Source organism: Pithys albifrons, chromosome 2, assembly GCF_047495875.1.
Source record: "Pithys albifrons albifrons isolate INPA30051 chromosome 2, PitAlb_v1, whole genome shotgun sequence".
Taxonomy (NCBI): Eukaryota; Metazoa; Chordata; class Aves; order Passeriformes; family Thamnophilidae; genus Pithys; species Pithys albifrons.
Window position 1 is genome coordinate 51659327 of NC_092459.1, and position 19546 is coordinate 51678872.

General features: G+C 38.7%; 1 protein-coding gene across 1 annotated transcript in view; it reads left to right on the forward strand.

Annotated features, from left to right (window-relative positions):
* CLVS2 (clavesin 2) overlaps positions 1–19546 on the forward strand; it is a 59244-nt gene that overhangs the window by 12306 nt on the left and 27392 nt on the right. The gene's annotated exons all lie outside the window — the stretch shown is intronic.

Here is a 19546-nt window from a genome sequence, read left to right on the forward strand (position 1 = left end):
ACGATATTCTATGCTATAAAAGTGAAAAAACTAAAATTCTTAAGATAGTTGTTCTCTGTGCAAGCTTGAGTTGCTATGTTAAAAATACCTGTAATTCACTCATGTGGCAGTGTGCCTTGCTTTTACAAGGACATATATTCCTTTCTGTGGTGTTTCTATCATTTATGTTTTTATTACTGAAAAAGCAAAATAACAGCATTATCTTGGAACTTTCTTCACTTTGACAGTGCTATTTTTGAAGGAACTTTCACAGCAGTAGTATGAAGTTTTGATCTCCCTGATGCAATTCAGGTGGCTGTTAGAGAAGTGTAGTGACAGTCATGAGACAAAGATCTCAGTTTTCATTTTGTTGTGTTTTCTTATGCAACAGTGTGATTCCTTTATCTTAATAATTACATTAGAAAGCAACAGTGATATCTGTGCTCTAGTACTGCTGCATTTACTTTTATTGCTTTCAAAGTTGTTTTCTTTTTTGTGCTCTTTTTTTTTTTCAAAGTTAGGTATTGTTTTCTGTTTTAGGACATGAATAAACGCTTTAGTAGTCTTCATTTTCAAATGGTGGTGTTTCTTCTTGGTCATTATTTGAACATGGTTACTTTGAGGAGAACTGCATAATTGCATGTGAAAATATGACAGATAACCTACCAAACTTCAGGTGGGCTCTAAAACTCTGTGTTTGCCTGACATTGTTTCATTCATGACTGAACTGGGGAGAAGTCCATTGGCTTACTTAGCTTACTCTTGCCCCCACCTTTGTGTGTTCGAATATCCCATCTGATGGTGGCCAGCACCCACAGCATCATTTTGTGCCCAGTCAGTTAGTTGGTCTCTCACAATACAGTGATCAATTTTCTGCAGAGAACTACAGAAGGGATGAGGGCTAACATTCTTCTGGTATCAAAAATGATTGACTCTCTAGCGATATTTTCCCAGTAGTTAGACTACTTGAGGGTTTGTTTATATTTAGATTATTTTCCTTTTTTTTTTTTTCAATTTTTTCTTTTACTTAGACATTTATCTATGTCAAGATATATTAGAATCAATGAGAAGGACTAAAGACAATTGTACTGAGCATCTTCGAGGGAGAACCTCACTCCAAAAAAATTGTGATCAGGTGCAGAGAGACCCTGGGGAAGGTACAGGTCTATTTGCACGTTATTGCAAATTTCCTTGCCTCAGATGCTATATTCCTTTACCCTCAACAGGGACTGCCTTTTATTTTGGAGAAAAATGCACAGTGGAATACATAACTCTGAATGATGTCAAACTAAAAAGTGCTTAATCAGGTAGTATTAAAAAGAATAAGAACAACTCTCACACACTATTTATTTATGTTCTTTGTAAACACTCTCTGTTTAATCAGAGAAATGAAATTTACTTTGGCTTGTAAGATTTGACAGGGCTCAGAATGCTGAACTTTACCATTTGGAGGATTTAAATATTTGTGTTACTTGGGTGGAAAGGGACAGTGAAAGTGGGATTAGTGACCACCGAATTTGATGTTAACCAAATCCCTTTGCCTCCTGAATGAAATCTACTAAATTTGCATTATGTTTACCTAGCTTCTATGGTGAGCAGAATACTTAATATACTATGTACCAAAGACATTATAAGCAATAGCATTTTTGGGCTTTTTGCAATGTCTTATTGTTTAGGAAATTGCTTGTGAAAGTAAGATAAGTAAATATATATAGTTTTCTACTAAAGATGAGTTTTGCTATATACTTTATCTGCATATGTATGTTAAATGGGAATATGAAAACAATCATATCCCAAACTTAGTTGTATAAATTAAAAAAAATATTCTTAAGTAATTCTTTTCAGGAATAGAGGCTTTTGGCCATGGAATTTTTCATGTTAAAAGAACAGTGATTATCTGAAATCTGATGTGAATCTCCAGCATATCCATTACAACAGTGCTGTACCAAATAACTGGTACAGTGTAGGCCAGTGCTGATTTTTAGACCAAATGGTATTGCTAGCCAAGCAGAAAAAACTTGAGGTGGAGGTTGAGACTCCTGATGCTTCAGTCCTAGTTCCCAGACTGGCTGTGTACTTCTGGAAAAAAAGGAGTGATACTCTTCCTTGAAGGTGCTTGTGGCTACAGGATTTATGTTGCTTCTCATCAGTGAGGAGGATGTGAACTTAGAGCTCCTACACCCTCTGTAGTGAAGAGTAAGAAGCAAATGCAATGTGTAATACTTTTTATATTCTGAGAAGGATCTGTCTGCATTAGGTGCCTAGGAGTATCCAAAAGCTTATAGCTGTAAAACCTGAGCAGAAGGAAAACATTGTTGAGAGCTGAGACTGAAACCCATGCCTTGACTTTTCCACTTAGTGTTGGCTCTCCCCAGCATGCTCAGTGTGTGGTTGTTTGTGAATTGTGGTCTTTACGTGCCCACTTCTCTCCATTTGTTGGTTTCTGTAGCCAATCACTAATTTTGGGCTGGTGAAGAAGCTCATGTTACTCAGCAGCTGGGCTCCTGGAAGTAGGGAGAGGTACAGCATTGTGTGCTTCAGTCCCCAAGTATCCTGAATCAGTCCCTTTCAAAAACTTTACCAAATTTTGCCTCTTTCACCAGCAAGAGGTTTCAATCTGTGTGCTTCAGCTACTTTTCCCACAGAAAGTGAACACTTGAGAGCTCAGAAGAAAACCAGTCCTAACTTTCCAGAGGCATTGATGTTGTAGTCTGATAAACAGCTGCATAAAAATGTCATCTCAATACATGATGCTGTTCAAAAAAGCAGCTCAAATGCAAAGCATTGTAAGGAAACGAACAGAGAGCAGGGAACACGGTGAAGTCACTACAAAAATCTGTGCCATCACTTTCATTTTGAGTGTTGGGGAGGCTTCTATATTTATGTCTCAGAAAGACTACTCTAGGACTAGAGAAGGGCAAAAAACCCAAAATGTATGGGCTAGTTTCTGTATTAGGAACAAATAATTTGGCAGGGATTCATCTGGATGGAAGTAGAAAACTGGAGGGAAAGTACAGGAATGTATAAAACCATGGAATCACAAGAAAACTGAGGTTGGAAAAGGCTTCAGGAGACTGGCAGATCCAACCTCCTGCTTAAAGCAGGGATCCTGATGATGTCAGATTAGGATACAAACAAGATCATGGGTAGCTGGAGAGAGTGGACTGCACATGTTATTTGTTATTTTCATTTTAAGAAATGGGCATCATCAGGTGATACTAGGAAGAGACCTGGCTCTTTGTAAGAAATGGTAATTCTTTGTACAATATTTGTGTAATTTGTGGAACTCTGTGCCATGGGAAATTCTGGGTCCTTAAAGTTAAGTTGTGTTTAGGGAAAATGGCTAAGTTTGTGAAATAAAAATGAAGTGAGGATTGCTAAATGTGTAAAAACCACATTATAAAGTTCAGAATGCCTTGGGCGTCACTTAGCTGGAGATGTGGTGAGTGCTGAGTGGAAATAATCACATATACTGTCCAGTTTGTAGCTGCATGAGGCTCACATTTTTTGCCTCTGCTAAGGACACGATATGAAACCAGGCAGACTTTTAGTGTGACATAATGAAGTCAAGAGTATATTTCACCCCTTACTCCTTTCTAAAAGTCAGCCTTTCCTTTTAATGGTCCTGGCACACCCATGACCCCTTCTGCCAAAACACTGAGCTAAAAACACTTGGGCAGAAGGTTGTGGGTATGACTTTTTTCTTTCTGATAGTCCTTTTTTTATATAAGCCCTATCTTTTGGGTTTTGGTTTTTTTTTGTTTGTTTGTTTGTTTGTTTGTTTGTTTTCAAGTCTCAAGAGTGCGTTATTTTCACAAAGCAGGTAAAAGCAATTTCACAGACTGAAACTTCAATTTAAAAATTATATTGAAAGTTTGGGTTATTATTAACTGTGACTCTTTGGGGGTAATTATAAGTGAGTTTTGCAAAATGGAACATGGTGGGTATGCATGAGACCTCTTGATTAATTAATATTTAGTATTCTAAAACCTGGACCACTAGCTCGTTCTTAAATACTCACTTTCTATTTAACACATAATAGTAGTTGCATGCGTGACATTTTTTTTTTATGTTGTCACTCAAGCAGGTTGTTCCTCCAAATGCTTAGTTATTGGTGGCTGAATGTGTATGCTTTTCCTCTAGTTAGAAAGCTGGTGAAAAAGAGACAGTACACATTTGAACTGTGAGCTGAACATATGTGGACAGTAGTCAGCATTGTTGCAGAAGACAGAAGACTTTGTCTTCTGAGTTGAGGGTTTATATGGGAAGAAACAGTGACAGTGTTGTGGGGGACAAGGCAGGTCTTTTAAATGACTGTGTCTTTTTGTTTTTTAACAGAGGAAGTCTTCATAAGCTAAAACAAACTCACCACTGCAAGCATGAAAACAAACCAAAAAGTACATTAAGCCAGTATGCGTGCAGCTACTATCACTATAAAAAAGATCTTTCACACAGCTTTTAGTGTAAAAATGATATCTGCAACCAGATTTGCTGCAGCAGTGCAAAATGGAAGTACCAGACATCAGACCATATTACAGTCTGGGGATGAAAGTGACAGGACTTCCTACTCCCATTTTCTCTAAGCTTGAATTCTATCAGTATCTTACAGGCAATCTTGCCTGAACATCAACATTGGTTCAACAAGCACAGAGAGAGCTTAATTTCGCCTCCTAATTCTGAACTACATCTATGCAACCAGCAGGTTGCAGTGTTAAGAATTCCTAAGAAAGGAATGTCCAGAACTAAGGATGCAGTGCATAAGATTGTTAATAATGAGCTTGAGGAACTGTTGGTACTAGCAATGAGCATCCGTGAGCAGCAAAACACAAAACAGAGCTTTAAATATTTTTGCATCCAAACTTGAAACCATAAAGCCCACTTATTCAGTTCTTGAGTTTTCCACTACTTTTTGAGAACAAGGTCCTGAAAATTCCTATAGTGCTTAGGGGGTATTAAAAAGCTTTTGATGGGAATATCTTCTTTCAGGAGGTCTAGTAAATCATGTAGCTGCTTTTATTCAGGTTTCTTTTTGTTAAAGAAGCTGTTTGTAAATGCTAGAGTCCCCTGGGCCCAGAATCTCCCAGAGAATGGGGGGATGTGCTTGTAAACAGCACAATTTCTTACCAGTTCAACTCATGCTCTGTAGCAACAGCAGCAGAATGGCACATTTTTCCTAAGAGCTTGTTATTTTGCAAGAGTTTGCATACATTTGTTCTTCTCTACTTGTAAAAAGGCTGTCAGAAAGGCTTACCAGCAATTTACAGTAGAAGCAGGGTGAACTGTATGGGATTGTTATTTCTTAGCTCCTCCCCTGCTGTCTGGATGGGCTTAACCTGCTGGGTGAGAAAGGACTTGTTGACCGTAACTCGAATTCAGATACAAACAGGCATGTTTGTATAGATATAACCATTATTCAGTGTGGTCCCAGCTGTTAACCTGTTACCTGAAGACAAAATAATCAAATTCTTTGCTAAATGCTTTTATGATGCTGCATAAAAACCCCCAAATATTTGAATGTTTATGGAATGTTAACATATTTATTCTCCCAAACACACTTCTAAGATGAGAATATACCATCCTTTTTATTTCTTTCTTTTTCTCCAGCTGAGAGCTATTCCACTGAAAGATTACTGTTAAAAATGTCTTCTAACATGGGATGCCCACTGTGACAGGCCAGGGTTTGATTTTCCTTCCCTTTTTATTTATTTAGAGTTCAGGAGAAATCAAGACTTTAGAACTCTTAATCTTGAACCACCAACTAGGAGTCTAAATTCTAACATGGCTAAATTAAGAGCTTCTCTTTAGATGCTCTTTGAATGCACATAATGCTATGTGGGCTGCCGACTCTGAAACAAATGATAAAAAGCAGTAAACTGGACCCTGACTCTCAAAAACTCTGCTCTGTGGCATCTTACTGAAAAATACAAGGAAGCTTAATGGAATTGAATATCCACCCTCTGAACACTGCCACTGGAGCTAGCAGAGCATCTGCCTGCAGTAGGTTGTCATCCTCCATGTGAACCCACAGAAGAAAGACAGAGGGCATTTTGCCAGTGTTTTGCAGGCATTGGCTCTAAGCAAGGCATGATTAGTTGTGGGGAGCTTGGCTTTTTTTCAGACATTTTGATCTAACTGGCACAGACTCTTCTGCTCATTCCTTCTGCCTTTTTTTACTCTGAACAGCCTTTGCCACAGTCCTACTGCTTCTTCAGTTCCACATCCCACTCCTGCTGACTTTGCCTTACATTGTACTAGTCTTCACTGATATGGGTTTTTTTTGTCTCCATGTTCTGATGGCATCCTCCAAAACCTCAGTGACTGCATGGCACGTTAATTTCATCTTAGAGTCCTAAGGAGATCTCAGTCTTTTGTGGTCTCACTGGCCAAGAGTTCTCCACATCTGGCATCTAATCAGCTTCAAACCTCCTTTTAACCAGTGTTCCCATTATTTTTTTGTACCATTCAGGAAAGCAACATTGGAGAGTGAGTCCTGATCTGTTCACATACCAAGTGAGTCTTCTAGCCACGAGGCTGTTAAGGAAACTGTCCTTTCTGTTCCTCAGACTGGAGCTGGTCTGCTTGGTATACATGACTCAGTGCTCATGGGGGCAGGCAGGATACATTGGGAGCTTCAGAGGATGTAGTGGAATAACCTGGCATGATCTGGAAAAAGTTGAATTTTTTTGAATCTGAAGTTTTCTTCTACTCAAGAAAGCAGACATGATTAGTGTAGAAACCAATGAAAATGCTCTTAGTGGACATTTTCCCATCAGTTCTGTCAACAGAGGAAAACATCCTAATGAAATGATTGCATCTTGAGAGAAAGAAAATAGAAGAAATTCTTCTTGTATGTGCAGGCTGCTTCTTCCTTAAGCTTTTGCTAACCACTTTTCTGCTTTATTTCTTTTTATCAGGAAACTGAATCTATCTGGAATAAATAAAGATAGTGACTAAATTGCTCTGATTAAGCTGAAAAAGTGATCTGATGCTAAGGTGACACCAACATGAGAAAAGAAGGGCTTGTAGCACAAACTCAGTATAGACAACTCTTGTCACTGTGATTGACTTCCTGTTTTCTCTGGTAGGCCACAGTTCAATAATTACATAGTTATGACCATTACTAAGCTTCAAAATATCTATTTTTTTTGGCAGTGATTTTTCTCAGCCAAGATCTAAATATTTCTTTTTGCTTCAGAATCTTAAGGTCATGAAGGGAATAAATAGTAGTCTTCCTTGTAAGGTCACTGAGAAATAAAGCTAATTTGTTGTAAATTGTAATGCTAGAGATAGAAGACATGTTTTAAGATCATAGTCCACCTTCCTGCTTAGGCAGGATTGTCCCGTGTGTTATATTTTCTAGTGCTTCACACAGTTTAATTTAAAAGCTTGAAGGCAGATCTGGCACGTTCTTTGGCAACCTTTCTACGATTTCTTTCTCTTCAGATTTACTCTTACCATTAATCCTAATTTTTCTATTTCAAAATGTCAACTCCTATAAAACCCTTTGCAATTTCACCGTGTGGTGTGGGTCCAAAGCAGGAATTGGTGTGTGACTCTCGGTAACCCCTAGAAAGGAATTTTTTGATGGAGTATCTATCTGCAATAGCAGTGATTTGGATTTAGGACCCAGAGATGTTCTTCCTGTCTTGTTTGGCACTGAAGATGGTGAGATCTGAAAATCAGTGAGATCCTCTTTATTTGGAGCCTAAATTTATTCTTTTTTTATAGTGTCCAAATTACCTGTGTTATCAATTCATTTTACAAATACATCTTTCGGGTTTACCTCATAGAATATGCCGGATCATTTTTGGAATTATTTTCTGAAACCAGTCTAACCTTTGTTTTCCGTTATGCTAATAAATCCTCTGTGATCTTATTAGACTGTGCACAGTTGGCTTTATGTTGGTGTCTTCAGCACACACTGCTCATGCACACAGTACCCGTGATATCAGATAAGCCTTCCATGCTGGTTTCCCCAAACAATACAGTTTAATCTTTTTTGAGATTTTGGTTTATATTCCTCAGCAAGTGGTCACTTCCTATGACACCTGTTTATATGAATGCATTTTGCCTTTGGTTATAAGCAAAATTTTGACTTTGGTTATAAGTGGTTGCTGTGCAGGAAGAACACTGCTGTGATATTTCACTAATGTTTAAAAACAAATATGGGGAACTTCTCTAGGGGAAAGCACCATAAAAATGTGAAATTATGTGTCTGGTGATGGTTTGTCTCATCTCATGTTCCATAATCATAAAAAAATTAAGACAATTCAATTTTCATATGTTTTAATAGGCATAACTGTTTAAATAAGTGCTACATGGTTGGTGATTTAAAGTAGTTCAGGAACTGAAAGATTAGATTTCTAACAAATAAAGAAAATTATATTCCTTAAGGAAAAAATAGATATGAGCTCTCTCTAAAACATCACACTCCAATGTGAATAACATTAAAAAAAAACCCCAGACACAAACCCTCAAAAAACATTTTTACAGTCATTTACTTCCTATTGTGCAACAATCAGAATAAGTTCTTAAAGAAACATCTCTTATTTCTTATTATGTGGTAGAATATGAAAATAGTGCTTGTCATCTTTTCCAGTGTCTTCTGTTATAAAAGGATTGAGCACAAATGTTTTGTTTCACATAATGGGTGTCCAAACATGGATACGGATTGAAATCTGACATGGCTGAGTATATTGTTGCATTAATGGAAAATTGGGTTTACATTCAATCCCAAGAAATGAATATCACTCCAGCAGCTGACACTGAGAAAGTCTCATGTCAGCGTCTACCCCAGAACAGTTCTAGCTATGCCAAGGTGCTTGCTTTTTTTTTGTGGATTACCTTTTATGTTGTCCCTCACAGTTTAGCCTTTTGCTATAAAATATACATTCAGCTCCCTTATTTTACAGGACTGACTCCAGTGACACACATTGGTATTGGAAAATGCAATCTTTAATCAGTGATTAAAGATTGTGTTTTCAAATGTGGTTGTTACTTTCCAGCTCTTCTTAGTTGCTTCTTAAGATTCTGCTATAGATGTTAGAATTTTTTGAGGAAGGGCTTTCTTTCCGAGAAGAAATGGATTTCAACCTTTTGTCACTTCCACCACTGAAAACATTTTCTGGAAGGAGAAAGTGGCTCTGCTGTGATTGAGGAGAGGTCATCTCCAAAAATATATATTTAAGCTGCAGTTTTCATTAATTCTTTCCTGGTATTGCACTGAATGTACCTTATTACCTATAGAAGCCTCTGAGCTTGTTGAGACATGCCCACATATCATGCTAATTTATTTGACTGAAAGTATAATTTAGAGCAAAAGCAGTTAAATGCCTCCCTGAAATCCAATCCCATTAGGTCTGGGAAGCTAAGCAGGGTCGGGCCTGGTTAGTACTTGGATGGGAGACCTCCTGGGAATACCAGGGCCTGTGGGTTCTAGTACTGAGGACTTCACTGTCATCATCCAAGCTCCCTCGGCCGTGGCAGACGAGCCTTATGAGTAAAGGGTGGGGCCAGTTCTGCGCACGCTGTGTCTCACCTAAAAAATCCACTGTGCAGGCTCGAAGGACACACCCACATGGGTAGAGCCCTTCCTAAATCTTCAATCGCAAAGCTGAGTCATACATCCATTTACTATTTAGAGCACTGCATCTTCTGGCTGAAAGCCACCATGAAAAGTACAAAGAAGCCAGGGCAAATCATCAAGTACTGGTAGTCCTCCAGAACTCTTCTCAGAAAGTGTTTGCAAGGTACAACCAGTCCTATGAAGTCTGCAATGAATCTTTTAGATCTTCATACAAAAACCCCATAGATTATTCTCCAGACACTCCAGTGCAGTAGTTATCCCCAGCCTTTGCAGCAGGGATTTTCAACCTGCAGAAGACTCTGTGGTGAAAATATAGCTTCATTTTGGAAGGAAGATAGAAAAGATTTTGAAGGATACTGCTTAACAAAGGAGAAAAAAGAACACAAGTGATGTTACAAGAAAACAGGATAGTTACAAAGGGATAGGGCAGGATGTACAACAGAAGAAGAACCTAAAAGCTGCCCTTCACATTAGAATTCAAAATGTTTCAAAGTAGACAATTCCATTTCTATTTTATGGCTCTTATCAATCTCATTTAGTAAAATGTAATTTTGAAACCAAAATTTTTAATAGTTATACTGACATACCATTAGAAAACAAAGATTAACATTTTAAAAATATCTGTCACACATCTACAATAATTAATTTGTATCATAGCATCAGACTTTAGTTTTAGTTAGTGAGCATACCACCATTACACGGTGACTTTGACAGCCTTGGAACTGTGTTCTTCCTTGAATCCTTACTTCATTTTCCTGAAGAATTGTATGGGTTAGCTGCATACCTCCTGCAACGTCTCCATTATGATGGGATGCAGTCAAACAGTCATGATTGATGAGGAATTATGTATCAGTGAGGAGCTGGCTGAACCTCTTAACCACTTATTTTCTCATCCTTTATTTTTTGGGGTTTTAGAGATGCAGAATTGCAAGCAAGGTTTGACATATGTTTTGGGCATTAGCTGAGGTCCACTGGGTCATGCTTTTCAAAGCATTTTGTTACGAATATTGAGTAATTGATCTTCTCTGGAAAACTTGAGGATATCTTCATATTATTGCTATCAATATGGTCCAGTTCTGTTCTCCACAGAAATTCAGCAGGAGTGCAATTTAATGAGACCAGTGAGAGGAATCTGACTGCTCTATTTATAGCACACTAATTGATCAGGGTAGCCATGACAGGAGAAACTTCAGAGAAAATCAATGCAGTATCAAATGAAAGAAGCACAGAAGCCTTTAAAGACAGCTGCATGAAAGCCAGTTAAGAATTAGTCCATTTGAAGATCCATGGGAACATCGTGGACCATATCTGTTCTTGCTTTAAGCTGTAGGAATGAAATCAAACTAAGCAGCATCATACATGCAAGGTGAACCTAACTATATATTTTCTTTTCCATCCTGTGGTTATTCTGTCCCATTAAATCTTTTTGATGAATTGTTTTACTTTCATGTGGTGACTGTAAACATCTTCTTTTAAGAGGTCCCCTTTGATGACCATATGCTTTTGTGTAATGCCCCTCCCTGAGGATGGCAGCCACACTGTGTAACAGAAATGCAAAGCTTCTTGGCTGTGTGTCCAGGACTCAGGACTCAGGCACAGTTCCAGGTCTCACAGCTTTCACTTCAATGCAGGGAGAAGATGATCTATCTACCTCCATTCTCATTTCTGGCATCCAAATATTTGTAATCTTAGTAGATACATAAAGCAAGTGTTTCTTAAAGCTGTGTAATGGACCTTTGCTTCCTCCTCCAGTTGCATTTTTTCTTTCATTAAATCTACTAAAGTCCTAAACAACCTCCAATTCTCCATCCCTGAGTATTATGGTTTTGTGGCAGATATTCTCCTTTACTGGGTGTATGTCCAAGCTGTGGGTCGACTGGCAGCCAGTACACTGCTTTTGAGTTGTTGTAGAAGGATGAAGCAAGCAACAAAGTGCCATAAAGGCATTTTAGCAGTAATTTGCCTCAGAAAAAGTCAAAAGTGGAACAGATGTACTCTTTCGTGACTTTGAATGTGTTTCTGTTCTTGTGTTTGTACATACACGGAAGTTTTACTTATATCTTCTCAAAAGGATGGCAAACACAGCAAGTGTTACAGGCAAAGCCTCCAAGGGGTAATGTATATCTCCTTTTGTTCAAAGCTTCAATGTGCCTACAGCTGAATAAAAATCTTGCCTCATTTTGTGGCATGTGGAATGCACCGCTTAATCCATTTTCTGAGGAAGAATGCATATCCTTTTTTTTCAGTTGGATAATTAAAGCCATGACATCATGAAGTAGATACATGAATAAATCTGTTTTTCTGCAGCTGAATGGGAAGGGAGTAAATAACCTACACCTTACATGAACAGTTAGTTTCTGCGGGCTAAATTTATGTAACGCCGATAACTAAGAATATTAATAGTGCTACATTTTTTATGCATTCAGTTTTGAGCATATGTAGTGGCATGGAGTTGCAACTTAATTAGCAAGATGAATAATGTCAGAAATATTGTCAATTATCAATATGGTCTTCATCTTTCTTTAAGCCCCAACTGGGAATCCAGTTCCCAATGACATCAGCAGTTGCCGTGGTGACCTTTCATAACCTAGTCTTTAATCTTTCATTAAATCACAGGCTAGGAAAGCAGACATGAGGACTGAGATGAAAAAAACATGCATCTGCTGCACTGATGTCTTCCCTGAAAAATAGAAAAAGCATGTCTCTGTGTTTTTGTAAAAAAAAACCCCAAACATAATTTGCTGCATTGGTGAACACACTCTCAGCCACTCATAATGTCTAAGCAACACCATGAAAGAAGAATTTGAAGAATGCAAACAGAGGTGAGATGTGTGGGGCTTGAAAGCAGCTGAAATCAAATACAACACTAGGGCCCAAATATGATGAATGACCCAGCTCTATTATGTGCAGGTTTTGAAAATGAAGGTAAGGTTGGCAAGTTTAGCATCTCTTCTTCTAGCTACGTTGGGCTTTAAGCTGGACATTTTTCAGAGCAACAGGCTGCGATTTTAGGCTATTGTACAAGAGGGCACTGAAGAAAACTCCAAGTGAGCTGCCAGCACAGAGATGATGTTTGAACTCACTCTCCGGCTGACACATGGGGAGAAAAGAATGGGCCAGAGGGTAGAGTACTTTGGGGCCTGTGTGAAGCAGGAAGAGTTTCTGAGAAACAACTGCGGGGTGGGAGGGCAAATAGAACCTGGGTTGTGACTGCCAAGCTCCCAAGTGTTCGGTGTACAGAGCTGAGGTTGGAAGAGTAGAAGTTTCCATGTCACTCCTAAGGGATATAAAGGTGTAATATGAATCTTTCATTGTGGAACAACTCCTCCAAATAGCAGTTTGGGTCAATATGCACCTGTATCATTCTCTATACTTTGTCTAATAGGAGAAAATGCTTTCCCATGAAGGTTAATGTGCTTGTGTCATTACAGCATTTTGTCTGTAAAAATGTCATCAGTAGCTGTTATTGGCACAAGTCTTCTCAGCAGTTCGTTTCTGCCCAGACCTTGGTCTACCACTCCAAAGCTCTGTCCTCTCTTTCTTTGTCCTAAGACAATCCCAGCCCCTTGTGTGAGGAGCTAGTGCTTCCCTGTGTTTGCTTACTCAGTGGCTGCTTTTAGGGAAAAGACATACAATTGCAATTTTTTTTCCTACAGTAGAAATGGGAAACCAGAATTTTACACTTTGAAAATGGAAAAAAAAAATGAGACAGTAGTGAAAAGACTTACAAGTGCTTTGTTCTATTTTGCAAATGCGTTAATTGAGAATAAAAACAGAAAAACAGAATCTAGAAGATCTGGTTTGTTGGGATTTTTTTACAGATTTTAAAGTTGGGATTGATTTCTTCTAAAGTTATGTAGTCTTGCTCAGAAATCTTTTATGCTTTCCCTGAGGCTTTTTATTCCTGGAAAGGTTTTTGACAATTTTAAGTTAGTCAGAAGAAGTACACTATGCTGTAATTTATGTTGCCAAGCATTATTTCCCAAGGCCCTGCCTTCTCACACAGAGGAGCACACTGGTGAAACTGCAGAATAGAATTATCTTTGCTCAGGTCACAAAAAGAGAAGTTGTCTGTGAGACCACTCTGTCCTGTTTTCCTACCAGCAATAAGTTCACAATTATGCCCTTGAAAAATACCGTTTGTGTGGATGACAGACTGTCACAAGGCTGGGACATAGGTTATTGCTGTGAGATGAGAGCCTTTTGGCATTCTTCTGAGTCACTGGCACCATCTGTCCCTCTTCCTGAGGTAAGGCCGGATGGAGTGAGTGGAGCCCTGGCATGCTGTTCAGCATTTTTATTTGGCATTCCTGGGCTTGAATCAGTCGTGGTCTGATGGGGAGGTTGGTTTAGGATAACTTGTTTTGTACCGTGTTCTGCAGTGAACCACAGTCATATTCTGCTTTGATTCACATATTGTATTGCAGGAGACATGTTTTGCTCTAAAGCAGATGGTTTCAAAATGAATGCTTTTGCTATTAGTGCATTATACTGGGCTTGCTTCTCACCCCTCCTTGTTCAGAACTTTGAGGTATTTTTCAACACACAATAAAAACTTAGAAGGAATTCAGTCAGGATTCACATTAACCCCAGTTCTGGTCACCTAAATAGTGTCAGCTTGGTTTCCTTCTCTCTGATTTTACTTGGTCGAGAATGTGCTCTTCCCTTTCTCGGGTTTGCTCCTTTCAGTTTGGACTCAACTTCACAGCCCTGGGCTTATAAACCCATACTGATTAAAAAAACCCCAGCTCTTAGATAGAATAACTTTTAGGCAATATAAAGCATGGTGGTAGGCTATTAAAGGGATCAGGTTCCCCAAAATATCGTATGTGGAAAGACATGGTAAGTGTTGATCTTCCAGTGGAAGCCGTGGTGTTAGAGGAGAACAGGACCTTACAGATAAACCCAAGGCTGTAGGTTACTAGCTAAGTGCTTTGTGAGGATTGCTGCAACACTATAAAAAATAAAAACTGAGTGAATTCAAGCTTAGTCCTGTTAGTGAGCTTTCAGACAAGTAGTAATGACAGGTGAGGCTTGGCAGTGGAAGACATGAGGTCATGTGCATTTTGGCACAGGAATGACACTGAAATGCACATATGAAAAGGGAGTTCTCTAGGGTTGATGTTCAGTGAAGTCTGTGGGATGGTGAAAGGGGACCCACAGCATTGAAACCTGGAGAGGACAGTTTGCATGAAACAGAGAGACTGGGGAGAAGACAGAGAAGATGGTTAATGCAGTGACTGAGGGCATCCTGTTTCTCCAGTATTTACTGTAAAATAGAGGTGGGATGAACAGCAAGTTATTTTAGAGTGAAATATAATGTAATGCATTTATGTGCTAAAGAAAAGGAGGAGGAAGGGTGAAAATAGGAGGTGTCACTGCAAGAAAATGTCATAAGGAATAGAATTAGAGGAGTTTGTGCTGGGAAGTCAAATTTTCATGTTGTTTCCTAGGTAACAGATGAGTCTGTTGAGGGTGGGAGAGGTCTAGGCTGTGGAGTTAGACTTGATGATAGAGGTTCTCATTTCAGTGTACCATTTGTTTTGCCCTCATTTTCAGAGTCCAAAAATAGATCTAATTTTGCTTAGTGTTACATAACAGTGAGTCAAACCCATCTTTTAAATATCTTTAATTAGTTTTAACAATCAGATTTCTAGTTAACACTTTTAAGGTAATGAACGCCGCTCTCCATCCTTGCAGAAAACAATTACAGGCTACTTGCAGTGAGTGTGCAAGAGACTTTCACCAAAACTGATCTAAACCCCTTTCCCTTTTGAGTTAGACAGGAAGTTCCAGTGCAGGAGGTCCAAAATTTCCCATCCATGATGCTGATGTCTTTCTGTGTCTTTATGTTTTTATTTCCCCTATGCCCATCTGCAGTCTAGTGCAAGCTCTGGTGCAGCCTCCTCCACTTCCAGAGCCTTGCAGCTTTGAAGAGCTGGCAGCAGTCGCCTGCCCATGGAGATCATCAGAGCTGGTGTCAATTTGATGTGGATTTAAACAAAGCTAGGCCTGCCAGGTTGGACAGAGAGTTACTTGCTTGAATTTCAATATTTTGACTTCTCGTTTGATTCTTGCTTCAGGCATTATTTCAGATCTCTCATTTGAAGAGAAGTATCATTTCTACCTGGCTGGGAGCCATGTCCAGGGCAATGCAGTATGATGCTTGCTGGGAATACTTTTCATCTGCAGCAGTGGTAGATGATGCACATACTTGTGCAGATGCTCTGATAGTAAATAGCATCTGTACTTGTTGCTGCTTTGTGTAGTACTGAAAAACACATGACAATATGATAGATATGGATCAGGGAAGAATCATATATTGTGTGGACTATATAAAGCTATATACATCCTGCTAATCATGCAACAAGCCTTCTATTTTATAAGCTTTGTTCTCTAATGGAATACTCATTGCAAGGTTTTTGCACTGATGCTGGGTTATATTAATCTCTCAACTTGTTTAGCAATAGTTTTGTAGAAAAGATAGTTTATGTTTTTGTGAACACGTCTACATCTGTATTTACTTCAGTGTCAAAAAAAAACCCAACACAATGAGGGAGAGCTTTGTTCCAAAGTATAATATACTTGTAAATTGGTTGGGTTTTTTCTGTGAAATGCAAAACCATGCAAAGGTCTTGATCACATTATTTATTTGCTATGAATTCAGCTTCTCTGTTAGCCTAGCTCCTATTCCATTGGGGCCGTGCTGTTTACTCTGCTGATGAGAGGGGATAAGTTATTTTTATTATATGGTTATGAAGCCTCTTACATACACACACCAAAAAAACCCCAAAATACACCACATTCAGTAGACACTCAGTAGTGGAGAACTGTTTCCAGACAGGTACAGTGTTTGGAAAAAGACATATCTCATAGCCCAGATGAATTACTCTTTAAGACCATCAGAAATAGCTATTACTGTCAACATTTACAGCCCTGCATGTGGATTATTATTTATTTTGGGTTTATTAGTTGTGTGTTCAGAGTGGGCTTGATTCTCATCTGAAGCAGAGTCCATCTTCTCAGAAGCAGTTAGTTAAGTTACTGTAGCTGAGGTTCTCCAAAATCCCTGTGTGCTTTCACCAGATCTGCTGGTAAGTGAGCATCGGTGTCCTTCACTTGTGACTGATATTCAGATCTGGGCTCTTACTTCTCCCTCACTTTCCCCATTTACCCAGGTCATTGTTGATCCCTTGAGTTACCTGCTGAGTAACAGGTATGGGAGTATGGAAATAAATGACCGTATATTGCTCAGTGCTGTTGAAAAATAACTGCAATGATGAAGACTTGATGGCTACGAAAGTAGTAATTACACATATTTTGCTTGGAGTATTGTTTGCATCTTGCAGCCATTTCTAGTCACTATTTCAGACTATACAAATACGAACAACAGAAGTTTCAACAGATATGATATAAACAGAAGCATTTGTGTGATACTAATTTTTGTAAAAAGGGCTACTCAGTAGAAGTCACTGCAATGGATGAAAACAGCTCTCAGGACTCTTTAATATGTATTTACACAACAAACCTCATAGTGCTTGAGTAGCCACTCTGTTTAATTAATGGTATTTAAAAGGTTTAGTCTGTGTAAAGAATAGGATTTTAAAAGCTTATATTTGAAAGTGATTATGTTTCTTTTGTATGAAGCATAATAATTACTTCATGTTTTCCTGACTTTCTTGCTGTTTTGTAATGGGCAACTGCCAGTGAACACTCTAAGAGAGTGTAACTATTTATTAATAAAATAGACATGCCCAGGGCTGCTCCCTTCTGCTGTAGTGACTATATACAGACCATTAATATTTTTCTTAACCTAAACAGATTGCTACATCAAAAGAATATCTTGGAAACAGTGCTTGATTTATGTTTAGCTTCCTAATTGTTTGGGAGAGTGATAGGTGACTATAACTTACTCTAACAGTTTCACAGTACAGAGTTTCTTCACCATAAATGTTTCTGGGTGCTGTTAATTTTGCAGTATAGATGTTACTTTGGATTTTTCAGAATGTTATTTTGTGTATCTTGGTATTTTTATGGTATATTTTATTGGGGAAAAGGACTGTCCCTGTAGGCAGGGAAGATGGAGTACACCTGATACAATCAAGGTAGTGCAAGTCCCCAGTGAGTTCAAGTGAGTGAGCTGTATGTGAAAAACACTGCTTTGGAGATCTTCACACTCGCCCCTGCAGGCTGGTGTTGCAGGACTGGAATGTCACGGAGTTAGCTGAGCTCATCAGACCCACTAGCTATTAACTGTTATGTATCTTCTCAGTGTTAAACATTCATAGTGATGACACAGTCACATCTTGCATCAGATAAGTGGTCGTGTCTGGTGTTTTTCAGTTCTTGGTAACACTTTGAGGCAGTTGAATGCTGCTGTAAAAATGCTTGAGTCAGCTGAAATATATATCGAAAATTTAGATAGGCAGAATGAGATTGTTGTTTGACCAAGACATTGAGGTTAATGCTTCTACTTCTGCAATGGCACTGTGGGACTTTATACAACTAGAAGTGGTCAAGACCCTTAGTTGCTTTTTTTCTGCTGAAAGCTGGCAGTTTCAGTGAGCACACCAACTATTCAGTTGTGCTGGAACTTTGGGGCAGAGTTGAGCCAGAGCAGAGGAACCAATTACTGAAATGCCAACAACTACTGGGCACCTCTGTGGCATCCACCTGGAGGTTAGCCTGCATGGCCTCACTTTGCAGGAAAGGTCTGTCAGAGTCACAGGACTGGGTGATGAAGTTTGCAGCAGTGTAGCAGCTCAAAATAACAAAGCATGCATTTGAATACTGAGGGTGTCTTGGGACACACAGTATAGTGCTTTTCTGATACCTCTTTCATCACATAATGCTCCACATCAGATCTGCATGAAATTCCATTCCTGATCCTGGTGTAAGCTTGCATTTTATATGATCACAGCAAATTACAGAATGGAGTCTGTTTGTTATAGCTCCAAAACACTGCATTCCTATGAACAAAAACAAGAGCACTATAGTTATTTTAGAAATTTGAACAGAAACATTGTAAACTTTGACCCTACAGCCTTTCTAAGAAGAATCACAAATTTTCCATAAAGACTAGATTAAATGTTTATGTAAAGTGTCTGCCTTTTCAAGATTTTTTGTTTGTTTGTTTTTATAGAAGTGTCAAATGGGTCAAAACTGAAGGGTTTCATTTTGGGAAAGCTGCCTGTACTGAGCGGAGCATTCAGACACCTCACATCCCCATTTACCTTTAGGCTATATCTGTTCTTGTCTCCAGGAGGGACTACTGTGCACTACAGGAAAAAATGTTTCAACCAAATAATGTTGTTTTTGAAAGGAAATGGAAGCCTGGAGCACTCAAGCTGCAGCTTCTAGGGCAGTAGCAATAGCTAGCAAGCATTTTGAGATAATTTCCACTCCTCCTGCCCTTTTTTACATCTACCTTCTTCCCCTCCATCCAGTGAACTTAAATTCTAAGGTAGCCTTTGCATTTTGTATAGTGTCAGCTTTTGCTGCTGCAATGTTGTCACAGAACATTTAAGTATTCATGCTGCTTTTAATTTTAGTGCTGAAAGACTGCAGTCGGTATGATGATGCAAGAATTTCAGTTCAGAAAATGGAAGACTTTTTAATGCTTCTGCTATGTGTGAAGATTTATCAGCCAGGCTCCAAAATGAGCAAAGCTGACTAGAGTACTGCTTTAAATGATCTATTTCAGTAAATACACAGTCCAGATCTTTAAATGGCTAAGCACTCAGCTGGTTTCTGGTATCTAGAATATGTCTTGAAGTGTTGTTTATTCAGGATGAGAACAGGTATTACAGATCTAGAGTACTGCATTTTACACACATATACACATCAGCAGATTTCTTTGTCTGAGTTGCCAAAAATAAGGGTAACAAAGCAACATGTTAAAATTATCTCATGATTATTCCAGGTGGAATTTAATACATTTAAGGAAATTTAAATGAGTAATCTGTGTGTTTCTTATTTCCC